Source organism: Carcharhinus amblyrhynchos, chromosome 27 (assembly GCF_965287045.1).
Source record: "Carcharhinus amblyrhynchos chromosome 27, sCarAmb.v2.hapA, whole genome shotgun sequence".
Lineage (NCBI taxonomy): Eukaryota > Metazoa > Chordata > Chondrichthyes > Carcharhiniformes > Carcharhinidae > Carcharhinus > Carcharhinus amblyrhynchos.
The window spans coordinates 4379753-4399045 of NC_137350.1; the positions used below are offsets into that span (position 1 = coordinate 4379753).

General features: G+C 48.3%; 1 protein-coding gene across 2 annotated transcripts in view; it reads left to right on the forward strand.

The window, feature by feature from the left end:
• The first annotated feature begins 1008 nt into the window (after window positions 1-1008).
• The window catches only part of kansl1b (KAT8 regulatory NSL complex subunit 1b), a 171820-nt gene continuing 153535 nt past the window's right edge, over window positions 1009-19293 (forward strand). For both annotated transcript variants that reach the window (XM_080213835.1, XM_080213836.1), the window contains exon 1: window positions 1009-1336. The gene's annotated coding sequence lies outside the window, so the exon portion shown is untranslated. The remainder of the gene's footprint in view (window positions 1337-19293) is intronic.

The following is a 19293-nucleotide window of genomic DNA, read 5'->3' on the forward strand; positions in this document are numbered from 1 at the left end:
CTCTTCCCCCTCAAAGGTCATCTGGGGTAATGATGACTTAATATTTGAGGCTGAGTGGGATGGATTGTTGATCTTCAAGCAAGTCAAGGGGAGCAAACAGGAAGCTGGAGTTCTGGCCACAATTATGCATGATCTTGAATTGCAGACAAGAGGACAGCATGGCGATACAGTGGTTAGTACTGCTGCCTTATAGTGCCAGGGACCTGGGTTCGATTCCGGCCTTGGGTGACTGTGGCTGCATGGTGCTCTGATTTCCCCTGGGAGCTCTGGTTTCCTCCCACAATCCAAAGATGTGCGGGATTGGTGGATTGGCCACGCTAAATTGTTCCTTAGTCTCAGTGGCTCTGAGGGTGGGGGGGGGCTAGCAGGGTAAATATATGGGGATAGGGCCTGGGTGGGATTGTCGTCCGTTCAGGCATGATTAGCCAACTGGCTTCCTATTGCACTGAAGGGATCCTATGATAAGCCAAGTGGCTCCGACCTTCTTCTATTTCTTGTTCAGTTGTGCAAAACAAAGGTTGCAAATTTTCTGTTCCAGGTGAAGAAGTGCGAGTAAAAACTTTATTTACTCAAACTGTGTAGGTTGGGAGTGCTCTGAGCAGAGGGCAGCATCTACACCATGATCCAGCCCTGTTGAGTGTGCTGTCACATGTGGCTGCTGCATTTCCGTGTTGCCAATGTTGCAATGTTGTTCCCTGCACACAGTGTGTGTCTGGGCGGAGTGGCGCCATACTGCTGCCCAGCCAATCGCCCATTGCGCTGCAGCGCGGGGCGGGGCGGGGAGGAGAGGGAGAAATACAGCCGCGCGCGGGCCGCTGGGACTTGTAGTCTCCAAGCCAGGCGGGTGTGTCACTGCGGCTGCGCACTGTCCGGCAAAGTGCAAGCTGCGGAACTACAGTTCCCAGGGTGCAGAGAGGGGCGGATCAGGCGGCGCGCCTGCGCAGTGCGCGGGGAGCGCTCTGCTGCCCCGCTGCGGCCGGGCGGGCAGTGTGCAAGCGCCGCCGCGGCTCCGGCTGCATTGTTATCGGGGGGAAAGGCTGCACCCTGCCAGCCAGCAGCGCCAGGCCCGGCCGCCATCTTAACGCGCTCTTGTGGGACCCAGAAAGATACGCCCCAGCGACTGGCGCCGTCAGGCCTCCAACCGCCTTCTCTCCTCAGCTTCCGCGGACGGTGGAACCGCGCCGAGCGGCCTCTGGGAGGAGTCGGGCTGAGTTTTCCCGGAGAGGGAGCGGCGCTCCGCCTTGGCCTGTGTGTGTGTGTGTGTGTGTGTCGGCGGGCGGGGAGCGGTGGCGGCTGCAGCCGAGGTCCGGGCCCGGCTCGGGCTCCCTCACGTGCGGTGAGTGCTTTGTTTATCGCGGGGCCCGGGGCGGGCGGGAACCGGGCCCCGAACTCACGTGGCGGCCGCTTTGTGCGCGGGGCCCCGCCGGGAGGCGGAGCCGCTGCCTCTCGGCCCGGGGCCGCCATGGCGCAGTTGGATTGGCGGCGGGGCGGGAGCGGGACTGGCGGCTGCTGAATGTTCTAGAAGCCGCATTGTTGTTGCAGCCGGTTACATCACCCAGAGGCACGTGACACTCCGGGTCCCCCTCCCCCTGGGTCCTTTGCCCCCCTTCCACCACCCCCCTCCCCCCTTCAACCACCCCCCCATTCTCCCCCCTCCCCCATTCTCCCCCCCTCCCCCTCCCCCCCATTCCCCCCCCCTCCCCCCCCTCCCCCAATCTCCCCCCCTCCCCCTCCCCCCATTCTCCCCCCTCCCCCCCATTCTCCCCCCCTCCCCCCCATTCTCCCCCCCTCCCCCTCCCCCCCATTCTCCCCCCTCCCCCTCCCCCCCATTCTCCCCCTCCCCCTCCCCCTCCCCCTCCCCCTCCCCCCTCCCCCCATTCTCCCCCCCTCCCCCCCCATTCTCCCCCCCTCCCCCCCCATTCTCCCCCCCTCCCCCTCCCCCCCCATTCTCCCCCCTCCCCCTCTCCCCCTCCCCCATTCTCCCCTCCCCATTCGCCCCCTCCCTCCCCTCCCCCTCCCCCATTCGCCCCCTCCCTCCCCTCCCCCTCCCCATTCGCCCCCTCCCTCCCCTCCCCCCTCATTCTCCCTCCCCCCCATTCTCCCCCTCCCTCCCCCCCCCGTTCTCCCCCCCCGTTCTCCCCCTCCCTCCCTCCCCCCGTTCTCCCCCTCCTCCCTCCCCCCCCGTTCTCCCCCTCCCCCCCCGTTCTCCCCCTCCCTCCCCCCCTCCCCTCCCCCCCCGTTCTCCCCTCCCCCCCCCGTTCTCCCCCCTCTCCCCCCCCCCGTTCTCCCCCTCCCCCCCCCCCGTTCTCCCCCTCCCCCCCCCCCGTTCTCCCCCTCCCCCCCCCGTTCTCCCCCCCCCCGTTCTCCCCCCCCCCGTTCTCCTCCCCCTCCCCCCCCGTTCTCCCCCTCCCCCCCCCCGTTCTCCCCCTCCCCCCCCGTTCTCCCCCTCCCCCTCCCCCCCCGTTCTCCCCCTCCCCTCCCCCCCTCCCCCCCGTTCTCCCCCTCCCTCCCCCCCTCCCCCCCGTTCTCCCCTCCTCCCTCCCCCCCCGTTCTCCCCTCCCTCCCTCCCCCCCCCGTTCTCCCCCTCCCTCCCTCCCCCCCCCGTTCTCCCCTCCCTCCCTCCCCCCCCCGTTCTCCCCCTCCCTCCCTCCCCCCCCCGTCTCCCCCTCCCTCCCTCCCCCCCCCGTTCTCCCCTCCCTCCCTCCCCCCCCGTTCTCCCCTCTCCCTCCCTCCCCCCCCGTTCTCCCCCTCCCTCCCTCCCCCCCCGTTCTCCCCTCCCTCCCTCCCCCCCCCGTTCTCCCCCCTCCCCCTCCCCCCCCCCCGTTCTCCCCCTCCCTCCCTCCCCCCCCGTTCTCCCCCTCCCTCCCTCCCCCCCCGTTCTCCCCCTCCCTCCCTCCCCCCCCGTTCTCCCCCTCCCTCCCTCCCCCCCGTTCTCCCCCTCCCTCCCTCCCCCCCCGTTCTCCCTCCCCTCCCTCCCCCCCGTTCCTCCTCCCCCCTTCCTCCCTCCCTCCCTCCCCCCCCCCCCGTTCTCCCCCTCCCTCCCTCCCTCCCCCCCCCGTTCTCCCCCTCCCTCCCTCCCTCCCCCCCCCGGTCTCCCCTCCCTCCCTCCCCCCCCCCCCCGTTCTCCCCCTCCCTCCCCCCCCCCGTTCTCCATTCCCACCCCCCATTCTCCCCCCCTTTCCCCTTCCCCCCCCCTTTCCCCCGCCAGGGGGTCCTTGGCCTCCCTCTCTGTCCACTTTCTCCTCCTCCTTCCCCTGGGGCTCATGCCCTCTGCACCCCCTCCCCTTCTCTTGGGACCTTGGCCTCCCCTCCGCCACACTCCCGCCTTCCACTGGGACCCTTGGCCCACTTCCCATTCTCCCAGCACCCTTGGCCCCACACCACACCCAATCTTCCGCCGGGGCTTTTGGCCCTCTTGCCTTCTCAGATCCTTCCCTTTCTCAGGTTTGCATTTCATTTCATTCCTTTCCTCAGATCAGCGGTCTTGCCCCCAGCTACTTGCCCGATCCCCCCTCAGGTCTTTCCTCCCCCCACACCTTTGCCTTTTCATCCAACCCCTCACTTCTCTGGTCGTTTCACCACCCCAGCCACAGCATGAGCCGTCTCACGGAAATGTGCTCCGTGTCTTTTCCGGCGCACGGAGGCGTTTCCTGTACAGGCTGCTGCTGCACTCCTTCCACTACAGCGTCGTCGCCTGGATACACCTTGGCGGGCCTTATTGTCGCTGCGCGGCGGAGGTCCCTAATGGAGGCCTCTCTACGGAGTGATCTCCCCCAATTACATCGGGGACTTGGGTGGAGGCCGCTGCACGCAGCGGTGCCGTACAACCGTAGGATTCACTGGTTCACGGCCTCCCAAGACTGTTCTTTCTGTGGCCTCGTGGAGTCCGTGGACCACGTCTATGTTTCGTGTTATAGATTGCGCACTCTTTTTGATTTTCTCAAACTCCTTTTATTGATGTTTTGTTTGCACTTCAGTCCCATGCTCCTGATGTACGGACACCTGGTGCGGAGAGGGGAGGGTCGGGATGCCGATCCCCTCGTGAACCTGCTCCTGGGTCTGGCGAGACCCGCCATCAACAGGTCCAGGCAGCGGGCGATTGACGGGGCCGCCCACCCTGTCTGTCTGCCCCTCTACCGCGGCTACGTTCGCGGCCAGGTGTTCCTGGAGAGGGAGCATGCGGTGTCCGTGGGCACAGTCGATGCCTTCCGCGCCCATTGGGCACTGCAGGGGCTGAGGTGCGTTATAGACCCCGACAATACCATTTTGATTTCATGCGTCTTAAGTTTCCTTTGTACTTTCTGTTTTTGTTCGGGCCGTTCCCCCTCCTTTTGGGGAGCCGCCCCCTTTTTCTTTGTCCGAATGTAATTTGGGTTTGTCTACTTAGTTTGACCCAAAAGAGCCCCCCACCCCACCACTTCTCTGAGCATTTCCCCACCACCCACTCTTCTGGTCGTTTGCCTGCACCAACTTCCTCTTCCTCCTCCATGCCTCTGGCCTGTTCCCCAACACCCCCCCCCCCCCGCCAACACACATCAGCCCCGCCTCCCCTGTCCTCAGGTGAGGGGGCCCACCCCCCCAGGTGAGGGGCCATTGCTTCCCTTCCCCTGCCCCCAGGTGAGGGGTTGCATCCCCCTCCTTACCTTCCCTTCCCCCAAGTGAGTGGGCCATATGCCCCCCCCCCCGCCACCCCCCACCCCCAAGGTTAGAGAGCCAAGCAACCTGTGCATTTGTACTGCCAACAGCATGATCTGAAGCTGTCCTTGACCTGAGGGAAGTTCACTCATCCCGAGCAAACTTTGTTTGTGGTTTCCTTTTACCGTGTGTTGTTAACTCCCAGGTGTGCTGTTTGCTGACTGAAATCCTAAATGTGCTGCAGAGCAACTGTCCAGTGGTTTGCACTGGACATTTTGACCCCTTTTTCTGGTCAGTAGATACTTTTACCAGAATGCAAATTGTTTTGGCAGCTATGTTTAATGCTGTCCCTGTTCAGTTTTTTTCCAAAAAACTCCAAAAAATTCCTGATCACTGGTACATACAGTTTGTTGTTATAGAGCCTAGTGCTGAAGTTTCCCTGAAGCTCGGTACTTGCTACTACTGCAGTTTTTGTTTTGGTGGTGTTGGTAGCTAACCTCAGACTATTGGTTCGAAGAGTTAAAGTGTTGACCTTTGCAGTCAGAACCCTTGTCATTGCATAGGACATGACGAAGAGGAGATTGCTCACTACTTTTTGCTAAACTATATTTGCAACTTGCATTGCTTGCATTTATCTCTGTAACATGGAAACTTGTTTGTGATGTTGCTCCAAGCTTTGCTCTTCCTTCAGAACTGTAATTGTGCACAAGTGGACCTCCGTGTCAAACATCACTCTTACGACAACTGCTCAGCAATTCTGATTTAATTGCGGAGGAGCACTGTCCCAATTCTGTTGTGTTCATTTCCTGATCACTGGTACATACAGTTTGCAAGTTACCGGTGTTATAAGGACATCTGCGACACCACCAGATCATTTTTATAAAATACAGTTCTAATGGTAACCAAATTAGGCTCTGTTCTTCCTATGTTACAATTGCCCAGTGAGCAGATGGCATTGTTATCACCATTGTTGTCTTTTTGGTCAATTAGTCTGAGGCAGAAGGCCATGTTTTAAACCATACTTACTGTTTTATTCCATTTCATGATCATTTCAGATGGAAATACTTTTTTTCCGATTTTGAAATGATGAAATTTCTTAGTGTTGTTAGTGTTTTATTCTTAAATGGTCATTGTATTTACATTTCATGATCCCACCATTGTACTTGGTGAAACTCTGATCAAAACACTGTACATTGTATGTGCTTGCTGAGCCAACATTTGGTAGTTTTAGATGTGGAATGATATCGATAAAGAGCAAATTTGAACTTCGAATCAGTGTGAATAGGAGTCTCACAACTTGTTGTCGTGTCCTGAAAAGTTTTGGGCAAGCAAATTAACAATGGGTGACTTTTGTCTTGTGAAAATACTTTGGCTCTTCACAAAAGAATTTTCACAGTCCTGAAGTTGGGTGTTTGCCATTTACTAGTCTAGCTTCCATTGCTGGTGTTGGTCAGACCATTGGGGTTATTGTATTTGGGAACAGTATCCTTTGGGCAGATTGAGAATATTGACCAGAGTTGCAGGTTTTGATTGCTATCCAGCGACCGTGCCATGAAATCTTTCTATACTGTGAACCCATTTTTCTTTTGCTCGAATAATTTGCAGTTATAACCAAGATTCTCACAAGATAATGAACGACCAGGGTTTGGAAATTTGGGAAAACCTGACGGGAAAACCAGTGCAAGGCGTCGTCAGGAGTGATGATCAAAGTTCAGTTCCTTTGTGGGTTTTCTGCCAGTCTGGTCAGTTATGGATTATTGGATGCTGGAAGCTGTTTTTGCAGTGTATGTAGAACCAACATCTAGTGTCTGCAACTGTTTTTGTTTTTTTAACACTCATACCTGTTTCTTTCCACCTTCCCTGCACTGTCTTATAGTGGACCAAGCCAAGTTGTCATTATTCACTTGCATTGGCCACTTTCTGAACCAAAAAATGACACATGGTTCGATTGGAAGTACTTGGTGGTGAGCGTCGCTCTCTGCCCTTGGGATAGTTCTGCTGCTTTCCTTTTTGACCCCAGTAGCCAGTGTTTGTGTCGAGGTAGTTCATTGGCTAGTTGACTCTGGAAGTTGTTATAGCTGAGGCAGGTTCCATTTTCAGTTGTATGCTTTGAGCAGCAGGCACTGGGCTCAATGCAGAACAGCAACTCGAAGCTGAATTTTATCCCTCCTTGCACACGTGAAGCAAACATGCACCATGTGATCTAAATGATTTGGTTCTGCATCTAATCCTTGTGTTTTGGGAGGATAACTTCACATTGACTGCTACATCTGCATATACTGTGGCGGTATTGGACCAGGAACAACCCTGCGAAGAAAATATTCCATGAGTGAGAAACAGTCTGATCATTTCAGCATCTGGATCTTCTGAGAGTCAGGGTGTTGGTGATGGGAAGGCAGAATGAAAGAAGGCAGAGTTCTGTTGAGGATGTTACTAATTGTGTTGTGATGGTGCAGTGAGATATTTATTGCACCTCTTGCTTTGTGCACAATGCATAATGATCTGTTTGATGTGGCACAATGGAAAATAGAAAGATTTGGTGATGATTATTTCCATAAGGCCCTTGAACATTGAAATGCTGCAACAAGATATTGGTCATTTATATAAAATTCTGCTGGTGATTTGGCTGCACTTTTGTTTAAATTTTAATGTGGTTCTGTTGTGTTAACAAGGTGCTTTTGATGTATGCTTGCCAGCGGCACAGAGAAGCCAGCTGAGATCAGGAATTACCTGCAGCATGCAACTACTTTCGTGTCAACTCAGCTGATAAGTTTTGTTCTTCCTCCTTGTCCATTTGACTGAGTATCTCCCTGGAATGGAATGAGCACCTTGGTGTATGGAACTGTTTCTAATTTTGAAATGTAAAAGCTTTTGTTAAGTGAGATTTGAGCAGAGACAAGAATTCACCATATATTTAAAAAATTATGCTTGAATGGCATTTTTTGAACTGATGGAATTGATGCTCTTATGAAGGAGTCTTGCAGGCTTTCGATACCTTTAAAAATCTGAAGTGTAGCACATCTTGTGTTAACTGTGTGTCAGTAAGTATTACCAATTCCCTAGTTAATTCGGAGCTAGCTAGTGGTTAGGTGGGGAATTAGAGCATGCAACTGAGTGTGTTAACATGTCAACAATCTGCAGATTGGTGAGACCCAGTTCACCACAGGTTTCAGATTATATCTAGTGTTAGTTAAATTATATCTGGTGTTGTCTAACGTTGCTGTAACTGGTGTCTCTTCCTTCTTTAATGAGGGAAAAATGTAAGACTTCCCACTATTGAGGTCTGTCCAATAACCACTATTACACAGTGCACCTTTGGACTTCAGGCTGGCTGGCCCTTCAGCTCCCACTGCTGCTGGCAATATCTAGGTTGGTTATTCTGAATGGTGACTTCAACTGTTTTGTTGCAGCTGGAAGACCAGGCAGGGTTATCAACAAACTGGATGCCACATCCAGATTTTTAATGGAAGCAGTGAAAGGTGCCAAGCTGTGCGATGTCTTCAGCAATCAGCAGAAGGAGCACACATGGATACACCTGGTCACAGATGGTCCTATCCCTTCTGTTGTTGATATCCAGAGCATTCACAGTCTGATCCACCAATCTGAAGCCAGTGTTCTTCTCGGCTGACTACCTCCCACTGTCACTTAGACAGTGAATAAGCGGGGGCTGTTGGGGGGGGGGGGGGTGCCTTAGAAACTGAAGGTGAAGCTGTTCATTCTAGAAAATGTTGAATAACTCTAAAGGGATTGTCAGGGTGGAAACCTCTGCTTGACTGTCTCGTAGGCAGCTGTCAAGGTGAACCTTGAAGTTCTTCATCTTTTGAAGTGCCCAGAAGCTAAGAGACATATGAGGGGCATTGTCGTGACTGCAGGAAAAAAATGAGATTGACTGCAACTGCAGTCAATGGGGATTGACATCAGGAGGATCTCTGAGAGGTGAGGAGCCACCATGCTTTGTTCTGAGCCTCTGATATTCCAAGGTCATCTTCTGATCCAGAGTCTGCTCGTGGAAGAGACGTGCTCTCATTTCCTTCTTCCAAAAGGCACACACAGAGAGCTCTGAGATTATCAGCCTGAAGAAGACAATGACTCGGCAACATCACCGCAGTCTGCCGTTATGAGGATCGGCAAATCTTTTTATTCCAAGTTGCATGACAAACCATAGACAGCATGGCCCTTTCTGCCCCTTATCAATGCTTAGGAGAGTCTGGAGGAACTGGCAAAGGTCGGCCAGTTCTTTGTGACAAATAAAAAAAACTCTTGAAAGCAACAACTTATCGGCTTGCGTGTGTTTGATTCTGTGGGGTTGCAATGGTCCAGACCTGCTGGCCAGCAGCATGTCAGAACACATGAGGAAAGGCATCATTGCCTCAGTAGAAGTGAAGTGTGAAAGGGAGGAAATTAGAAATTGGCAACCGCTTCGCTTTTGAAAGACCACAAAATTCTGTCCAAGGCCATTACCAGTGGGTCAAGCCTGCTGTACAGTTAGTGATTCACCCTGACCACATCTGCATTGAGCCTTGCTCTAGTCAGGGATGTAGTTGCCTCCATGCAGGATGATTGGGGAACACCTACCTCATCAGCCTGGACCAGACAAAAGTCTTTTACAGACTTGATCACACCCCAGGCAATGGACGTGTACAGGTCAAAGTCTCTCTATATACATACGTGATATTGCTGTCTTCTGGTCTGATCATGGTTGATGCATGAATATCTGTGACTCGTTCAGCTTGCCCCAGGAGCCAAGGTAATCGTGACCAGAGTGAGACCATGTTCTTTGGGAACCGGGCTGACTGGTTCTTTGTCCCCTTTACTGTGAGGTGAACCTGCCTGATGGTGCTGGGGAATGGTTCAGAGGGACATGCTTTCAGGCTAAGGCAGAAACTGGATATGTAGGAGTAAAACACCCCGTCCTGTGTAAGAACCTGATCATCAGGTGTAAGGTGCTCTGTGCCCCTCTACGTGGCAAATGTGTGACCCAAACCACTGTATTGTTAATAGTCACCTCAGCCGCTGCCTTGCAGTAGGTCTCCAATATTATCTGCAAGAACACCCTAAGGGAGGGAAGGAAGTGCACCCTCATCCTGATGGACACTTGTGTGTGCAGCTGTATCAAGTTGGGCGTAGCTTTTTGGAATGCAAACTCAGTGTCACTAAGTCCTTACCTGTCCCTAATGTTGCGAAGGATACGTCTGACCACAGGATGCTCCAAGCATTTGGACCATGCCCTGTCACCTATCCTCCATTAAAGTTTGCACAGAAGAAGATCTTTGACCATAAATATTTCAGAAGTAATCCACAAATAACATTCTTGAGTCCTTGTGGGAAAATGAGGTGGTGGATCATGTCAGATGGTTCCTTGAGTAGACTGTCAAAGTAATCTAGCAGAATGCCTCCTCGCTGGAACTTTGAAGCAAGCACCAACTCTTTGGCTGCTGGTGAGAAGGGTGCTCCCAATCAAGTGTTTCAAGTGTGCCCAAAATCTTGTGTTATTGTATGTTGTTCTTGAAGTACCTACAGTTGGGAAGGACTGTTGCTCATCATCTTTTGGGATGTGCCTTTTTAATAATTGTCTGAAAAGAGTTGGTGGCTTTTGTTGAGGTTTTTCCCAAGTAGCTCCTTGGCACAGGACCTGAGGCAAATATCAACTGCTGCTTGATGATTGCCAGGCTGGTGAAAATTGCCGCTTGGTTTGTCCAAGGCTTGCTGGCCTAGCAATGTAGAGTTGTCATAAAAACATAAGAAATAGGAGCAGGAGTAGGCCATCTAGCCCCTCAAGCCTGCCCTACCATTCAATAAGATCAAGGCTGATCTGAAGTGGACCAGTTCCACTTACCCATCTGCTCCCCATAAGCCTTAATTCCCTTATCGATCAGAAATCTATCTACCCGTGACTTAAACGTATTCAACGAGGTAGCCTCCACCACTTCAATGGGCAGAGAATTCCAGAGATTCACCACCCTCTGAGGAAAGTTCCTCCTCAACTCTGTTATAAACTGCACCCTCCCCCCTCCTTATTTTGAGGCTGTGTCCTCTAGTTCTGGTTTCCTTTTTAAGTGGATATTCCTTTCTAAGTTGTCCATAAACGAGTGTTACAGACTGGCATGTTTCACTGTCCAGGGCTACGTGCTGTGGGACACATTTAAGCTTGGTGGCTGCTGCAAAGGCACAATGGGGAAAGGCCACTATCTAAGGCCTTCTCATATAGTGCTCTGATAGACTGGTAACTTCAGGTGTGCGCTTGTTTTAAAATGCAATTGTATTGAGGCAGTTCAGAGTGGTACATGCTCTCTGGTGAGACATGGAATATCATTGCACTCCCCATAATGTTCTTTTTGGAACTGACTTGTGATATTTTGTACATACATTTTTTGCGGGGGTTGGGGTAAAAAGATCTGTTGATGTCGGATGATGCCAAATTTTGGATCAGCTGTCGTGCCTTTCCAAAGTCAGATGTCATAAACTATAGAATCTTTACATTGCAGATTGAGACCATTTGGTCCATCGAGTCTGCATTGACTCCGAAGGCTCAGGTAAAACTTTCCTATCTCACAGTCTTCCCTGCAACCATGGCTAATCCAACTAATTTGCATATCTTTGGACTGAACTAGGTCAAAGCTTTAAGTCTGGGCTTACCTATGAGGAATGGGAGATGCAGTAGAGGGCAGTTGCTGCCTGTAGAATAAGATTCTGAATCTTCAGGAAAGCAGAATCATTTTTCAGGGAAATGAATGGAGCTCGTACATGACAGAACACTATCTGGTAAATTGTCCTGCTGGATCTGGCTTTATGGGTGCATGATATGGAGATGCCGGCTTTGAACTGGGGTAAACACAGTACATAGAACATAGAACATAGAACATTACAGCGCAGAACAGGCCCTTCGGCCCACGATGTTGCGCCGACCAGTTACAAAAACAATGACCCACTAGCCTATACCAATCCCTTTTCGTCCATAAACCTATCCAGAGATCTCTTAATTTTTCAGTATTCTCTAAACTGTGTGTACCTTTATATGCCCTGTTTCAGATCAGAACTCTCTACTCACCTGACAAAGAAACAGCACTCCGAAAGCTAGTGGTGTTTACTACCAAATAAACCTGTTGGACTTTAACCTGGTGCTGTGAGGCTTCTTACTGTGTCTATGGGCACAAACAGCGTGGGAGGTGCCTCCGTTGATCCAGTCCCACTCCTTAATCTGGAGCCATATATTTTAGGCACCGTGGATTAGTAAATGAAGGAAGAGCCCTGGCTCAGTTTCTTGCGTTGCCTCCCCAGTTCTTGGATGTACAGTTCAGTTAGAACATTTCTGATGCTCTGGATAATGCCACTTAATGAACATAGATCAGAGAATCACACTAGGCCACTGTTCTGATTGGGACAACATCTTACCACATGACCCATTTATCAGCAATTTGACATGGTTTTGTATGTGTTTTTAATGAAATATCAAATGAGTTAGTTTTTAATAAGTGCTCAGTACAATTATAGTCCAAGTGCAGTGTACAAGTTACCACTAGTTTGGTCACAGCAAATGCAGTGAGAAAGGTCTGCTCACAAAAAGAATATATATGTGATGCCTTTTAATGTAGAGCAGTTGCAACGTGCTTCAAGTGTCATCGGGTAAAAGTTGAGGCCTGGTTAAAACAGAAGTGGTGTCTGCTCTGGTATTATATGTATCAAATATTTGAGTTGAGTAACTTTTGTTCTGACTGACCTTGAAAATGATTTATTCTTTGCATGATCATAGCATTCTCTTCCAAGCACCTGAATGTTTTTTTTTAGAGCTTGCAAAAATAACAAGCCAAAGTTTTAAGTCAAAATTCATATGTAAAGTTCTGGATATGGGTAGTGGGAAAAATACAACATTAGCGCTTTAAACGTAACTATTTGAGAGGAAGCAGCTACAATTGGCTCAGTTAAGCCATAGAACTCGTGTTCCTGTGATCTGGCTACGTGTTTGGTAGAGATGGACTCAGAATTTAGCCTGTTATTACATTGACATGTTTTCCATCACAAGAATGGCAAAGTGTCCTGATTTCCTTGCATAACCTGAGGTAACTACTCCCTTCGGAGGCTAAGTATTAGCAGTAGTCATACAATCACCAGAGTTTATCAATAACAACTTCTATCTACACATGCTTTTCATGTAAAGGAGAATTTTGAGGCGTTCTATAGAGGCATGTACAAAATGAGAACTGAAGGAGGAGATATTGAGAGATTGCTCAATCAGATTTTTAAAGGAGGGTGTCCAGGAAGGTGGAGAGATGGGGTCAGAAGTTTGATGCTCATGACCGAGGTAACTGCAGACTTGGTCGACCGTGGTTGGGTGATGGGAGAGATGTGCAAAACACATGAGTTTGAGGTTTCATTTCATTTGTTAATGAGCCATTGCTGGCAAAATCGACATGTATTGCCCATCCTTAATTGCTTTTGAGAAGATGGTGATGAGTAATCATCTTGAGTGGTTGTAGTTCATTCAGAGTAGGTGTAGTCTCAGTGCTATTAGGAGGGAGTTTGAGGATTTTGCTTTAGTGACAGTCGGTCAATTATAGTTTCAAATTGGGATGATCTGTGAACGTGCACATCGTGGTGGTCCCTGAGTTGTAGGACAGGAAGAAATTGGGGTGGGGGGAACGGTTGGATGGTGGGGTTCACTGGGTACATGTTGCAAGCTGTGAAAAGATTTAAATATAAGGATAAAAATTTTCGTTTTCAGACATAACAAAGGCATGGAATCAATGTAAGTAATCAGCAGCAGGAATACGGATGAATTGGACTTGTTGTGAGATTGCAAATAGCTGGCAAAGTTTTAAATTAGCTGAAGCTTACAGAAGTTGGAGGTTATCTGACTGGCCAGAAGAGTATTGGAGTAGTCAAGTCTGGATGTAACGAAAAATTCGGTTGAAAGTTTGTGGCGCATTACCAAGGTGCGATATGTTGTGGAAGTTGGTGGTCTTGGTGATGACAAGGATTGGGTCAGAACTTTTGCTCAGGGTCAGTTAAGATTGTGAAAGGTGTGGTTTAGTCTGAGCGGATGTCCGGGGAGAGAAATAGATTGGGTGCAGGATTTGTGATGGGCAAATGTGTCGTGTTTATTTGTCCAGGGCTTGATGAACTCAGTTGGTTTAGATTGCTGATGTGTGGTGCTGAAAGATGCCAACAGTGAGAGTTCTGTTCCTGCACTAGTTGGTAAAGTTCCTCCTGCCTCTTCAACTTGCTCTATGCTTGTCTCTCTAACGTCACAAATAATTGTGTGTCTTGTGACAAAAAATGCCTGTCCAGAGGTAATTGCAGTGCTTGTGATAGATTATGAAAAGTGAGAATTGTGAAAGAACCTGGCTGTTAAATAACACATGTTTGATCTACACTCTTGACTAAGCACTGTGAACTGTGTAACACTTGGCTGAAGCCTTGTGGGTATAAATCTGCCAGCAATGATAAAGCTGGGAGTAGTAGTTTCAGGTGATGAATGAATAAAAAAATTGTTACTTGTGACCTGCACTACAAAGTTATAACAGCCATCCAAATGTAACATGAAGGGACAAAGAAATAAAGGTGACAAAACCAAAGTTACAGAAAATAACTGAAATTTATATTTAGCACAAACAAGTGGACTCCCATAGGTACCTTGCCTATTCTTATCGATGACTGAAAGGACTCTTTTTCATTCTCCCAATTCCACTATTTCCGTAACATCTGTTTGGATAATACAATCATCAATTATCAGTACATCTTCCATTTTCCCCAACCGAAGATACTCACCCAGCACAGTTGATAGGGCCCTTGATCTTGTCACATTAGAACCATAGAATGGTTAGAGGACGCAGAAGGTCAGCTCTCACCCCTTCTGTCAGAATCATAGTAAAGTGCTGCCACCAGTATCAGTATTGAATGGATCATCCTCTGCTGCCTCGACAGTGCTGCCACCACCATACTATCTTCTCTCCTTCACGCATTCCAAAGGGATCGTCCATAACAACTTGGTCCACTTCTCAGTTAACCCCAACTCTCATTCTGTTTCCTGCAGCACATGAACTTGGATACATTTAATCGTCTTCCTTCTCACAATTCAAAGACTGAGCGTCTCCAAAGTGAAACAGTGATTTGTATTTCTTTCAGTTGAATATATTTGCTGCTTGTGATGTGGTCTATACTGGGGAGACCAAACACAGGCTTGGTGATCAATTTGTGGAATAGCTTCGTTCAGTTTCTCGTTGCTAATGGAGTGCTATATTGAGCTTGGCTCGTTGCTGCAAAACAGTCAGTGAAGCATAAGATGGGAGCAGAAACTGTCAGGTATGGGTACAAAGGAAAAGTGGAGCTTTTTCAAGTAACAAATACTGCATGTCCTTGATATGTCCCTGTCAGACAGGGAGGAAATGGCTGAGTGAGGGAACCATGGCTCACAAAGGAGGTTCAATGCCTTTTCAAGAAGAAAAAAGAAGTGTATGTAAGGATGAAAAAATAAGGTTCAGTTGCGTCGCTTGAGGGTTACAAGGTAGCTAGGAATGAGTTAAAGAAAAGGCTTAGGAGAGTTAGGTGGCAAGAGAAGTCCTTGGTAGGTCGGATAAAAGAAAACACCAAGGCTTTTTATTCTTACGTGAGAAATAAAAGAATGACCAGGGTGAGGTAAGGGGCCGGTCAAGGATAGTAGTGGGAACTTGGGCATGGAGTCAGAAGAGATGTGAGGCATTGAATGAATACTTTTCTTCAGTGTTCACTAAGAGGGACCATGTTTTTGAGGAGGTGTGTGAGATACAGGCTGGTAGGATGGAAGAGGCAGGTGTCCTGAGGGAAGATGTATTAGAAATTTTGAAAGACCTGAGAGTCGATACATTCCCTGGGCCAGATGGGATACATCCTAGGATACTTTGGGAGGCAAGGGATGAGATTGTGGAGCCTTTAGCTTTGGTCTTTGGGTCCTCACTATCCATGGGGATTGTGCCAGAGGACTGGAGATTGGCAAATGTTGTTCCTCTCTACAAGACAGGAAATAGGGATGACCCTGGGAATTATTGGCCGATTAGTCTTACTTCAGTAGGGTAATGGCAAGGGTCCTGAGAATAGGATTTACGACCATTTGGAAAGATGCAGTTTAATCTGGGATAGTCAGCAAGGTTTTGTGAGGGGTAACTACTGCCTCACAAATTTGAATTCTTTGAGGAGGTAATTAAGTGTGTAGATGAAGGTAGAGCAGTTGATGCCACATACATGGATTTTAGTAAGGCATTTGATAAGATTCCCCATGGTAGGCTGATGATGGAGGTAAGGATGTGTGGGATAGAAGGAAATTTGGCCAGTTGGATAAGTGACTGGCTGTGTCATAGAAGACAGAAGGTGGTGGTGGAAGGGAAGTTTTCAGACTGGAGGCCAGTTACCAGCGGTGTACCGCAGGGATCAGTGCTGGCTCCTCTGCTATTTGTGATTTTTATCAATGACTTGGAAGAGGGGGCTCAAGGGTGGGTTAGTAAATTTGCTGATGACACAAAGATTGGGGGAGTAGGGGATGAGGTGGAGGGCTCTTGCAGGCTGCAAAGAGACATTGATAGGATGCAGAGCTGGGCAGGAAAGTGGCAGGTGGAGTTTAACCCTGATAAGAGCGAGGTGATTCATTTTGAAAGGACAAACTTGAACGCAGATTACAGGGTCAATGGCAGGGTTCTGAGGAATGTGAAGGAACAGAGATCTTGGGGTTCATATCCACAGATCTCTGAAGGTTGCCACTCAAGTGGATAGAGCTGTGAAGAAGGCTTATACTGTGTTAGCATTTATTAATGGGGTTGGAATTTAAGAGCTGTGGGGTTATGCTGCAACTATACTGGACATTGGTGAGACCACACATTTGGGATATTGTGTTCAGTTCTGGTCACCTCACTATAAGAAGGACGTGGAAGCATTGGATGCAGTGCAGAGGAGATTTACCAGGATGCTGCCTAGTTTGGAGGGTAGGTCTTACGTGGAAACTTTGAGGGAGCTGGGGCTGTTTTCTTGAGAGCGAAGGAGGATGAGAGGCGACTTAATAGAGGTTTATAAGATGATGAGGGGGATAGATAGAGTGGACGTGCAGAGACTATTTCCTCGGGTGGATGTAGCTGTTACTAGAGGGCATAACTATCAGATTGATGGTAAGATATAGGAGGGATGTCCGAGGTTGATTCTTCACTCCGAGAATGGTTGGAGTATGGAATGCACTGCCTGCTGTGATAGTGGAGTCGGACACTTCAGGAACTTTCACGTGGTTATTGAATAGGCACGTGGGGCACACCAGAATGATAGGGAGTGGGATAGCTTGATCTTGGGTTCGGTCATAGCTCAGCACAACATTGAGGGCTGAAGGGCCTGTACTATGCTGTACTGTTCTATGTTGTATGAAGCTAGATCATGAATGTAGCTGTATTTCAGCAGAAAATTCCTTAAGTATTGACAGCCACGTCCTCTCAGTTTGAATTTTCAGTTGCACGTTTTTACTTAACTATCTGTTTGCATTTCCAATTGGACTATTAACCTGTACAGCGGAAGCACAAGAAGCAGACTATGAGCAGTTTGGGAGTGAGTTGCAGGAGACTGAGCCTGAGGGCTGGACTTGGCTAGGTCAAGTATTGAGCATATGGGGCAGGTTAATCCTGATCAGTTCATGCAGAGAATGATGACCTCAATTTAAAAACAGTAGAATATAGAAGCAGTTTGTGTTGAGATGAGAAATAATAAAAGCAACATCACTTGTGGGACTGGTGTACAGATGCACAAATTGTAACTACTCATAGGTCAGCATATAAAGGAAAAGATAATGGGAGCTTTTTGGAAAGCCATGGCGATGCACATTGGGGACTTTAATCTAGGGATTGACTGGAATGATCAGATAGAACATAGATGGGCAAAGTTAGCCTAGGTGAGGTTCCTAGAATGTTTTCAGGGTAGTTTCTTTTAACAGAATGTTTTGGAGCCAACCAGTGAGCATTTTTAATCAGACCTGGCATTGTGAATCAAGATGGAATTAACTGATAACCTCATAGTGAAGGCACCTCTAGCTGGCAGTGATCATAGCATGATTGAATTTTACATTCAGTAGGAGGGAGAGAAAAGTGGGTTCAGGACTAGTATTTTATATGTATGGGCAATCGTGAGGGCATGAAATTGGTACAAGCTAAAGTGAACTGGCACATGAGTTTAAGGAATGGATCCATGGAGATGCAGTGGTAGACATTTAAAGGGATATTTGAAATGCACATTGCCATGTGTTTGCGCTTGTCAGTATATCCCATCATTCCAACGAGCATTATCACCGGCATTGCACTTCAGACCAGGATTCCCGTGGGTCATGAAGTAGTCAGCAAATTTGTGAATGACTTTTCCCAGAGTTAATGATGCATTCATGGCGTATCTGAAATAAAAGGTGGTTATGAAATATTTTAATTTGGCTGTGGAAAAGTTTTATTAAAGATGATGGAATCCTGTCTTAGCTAACACCCAAAACTAAAACCCCTCAACCTGTTCTAGTGGTCCATATTGATAAAGATTCCAGTTTTCTGAACATTTTCATTGAAGAACACCAGAATTCACCTCATTGTTTCTGGGATCCTCTCCTTGGTTTGCTTGCTTTGTTTACAGAATTGGGAATAAAGCAGCTATGTGCATATGTAATATTTTGGGATGATTGAGTGCAATAGAAATAAAATATATTTTGCCCCTTCAAGTAGTAGTATTTCAGTCACCCTTGGATTCTGCTGAATGTTGCATTCCTCCAGAATAAGATTTTTTTGCTTGGTCCCCCCTTGCCCCACCTCCTAAATGGGGTGGACCTGCCTGAAAGAGCACTGTGGAAATAGCTGATGTAATTTAGGGATTTCGAAGTACTGGGGAAATGAGTCATTACCACTCCTGTTCTCTCACTTGTGATGCCCCATAATCAGACAGCTTGCAAAACTCCTGTCAAAGTTTATATGGGAATAATGAGCATGTGGGTGCAATCATGAAATGCAATACAAGTGAGTAGAGGTGGGGGAGAAAGTGAATAAAATTAAAACAGTTTCTACTTTACCGTGAGAAACTTCCTATAGGGATGCAGTTTCGAGAAAAGGATCAAGTACACATGCTAACATGCTCCTATTTATGCAGTAGGGTGTTCTGGAGGCTGTAATCAGAGGCCAAAAAAGCTAATGAGTTAGGACAGGAGGGAATTGAGCAGCGGCTTGTTGTTGAGATGTGGTTTCATAAATGGCATCACCACTTAATCAATCATGTGTACATATTTTATGAACTGCTTTATTTTCCATGACACCTTTTTTATAATTTTTATTGTTTAAATATAAGTTTCTAAGTGGTTTTTGAAATGGAAGAGCAATTCTTGTCTTGACTAAGTGTGAAGCTGAGTTCCTATTTTGGTGTCTTTGTTGCTTAGAACATGTGGCTGCAGTTAACTTATCAGCTTGGTCACAGTATATGTAAGATTTCAGACTTTATAAGAATTCAAGTAATTGTGCTCTGCCAACAAATTTTTGAGATTACTGCTTTATCTTTTTGCCAATAAAATCCTGCAGTACAAATTACCAATGATTGAACGCATTTTGTGTACTAAAAAATTAATTTGAATTCTAATGTTTGGACATTGTTACTTGATTGGGTTGAACTGTTTGAAGAGGGAGAATCAGACCACTG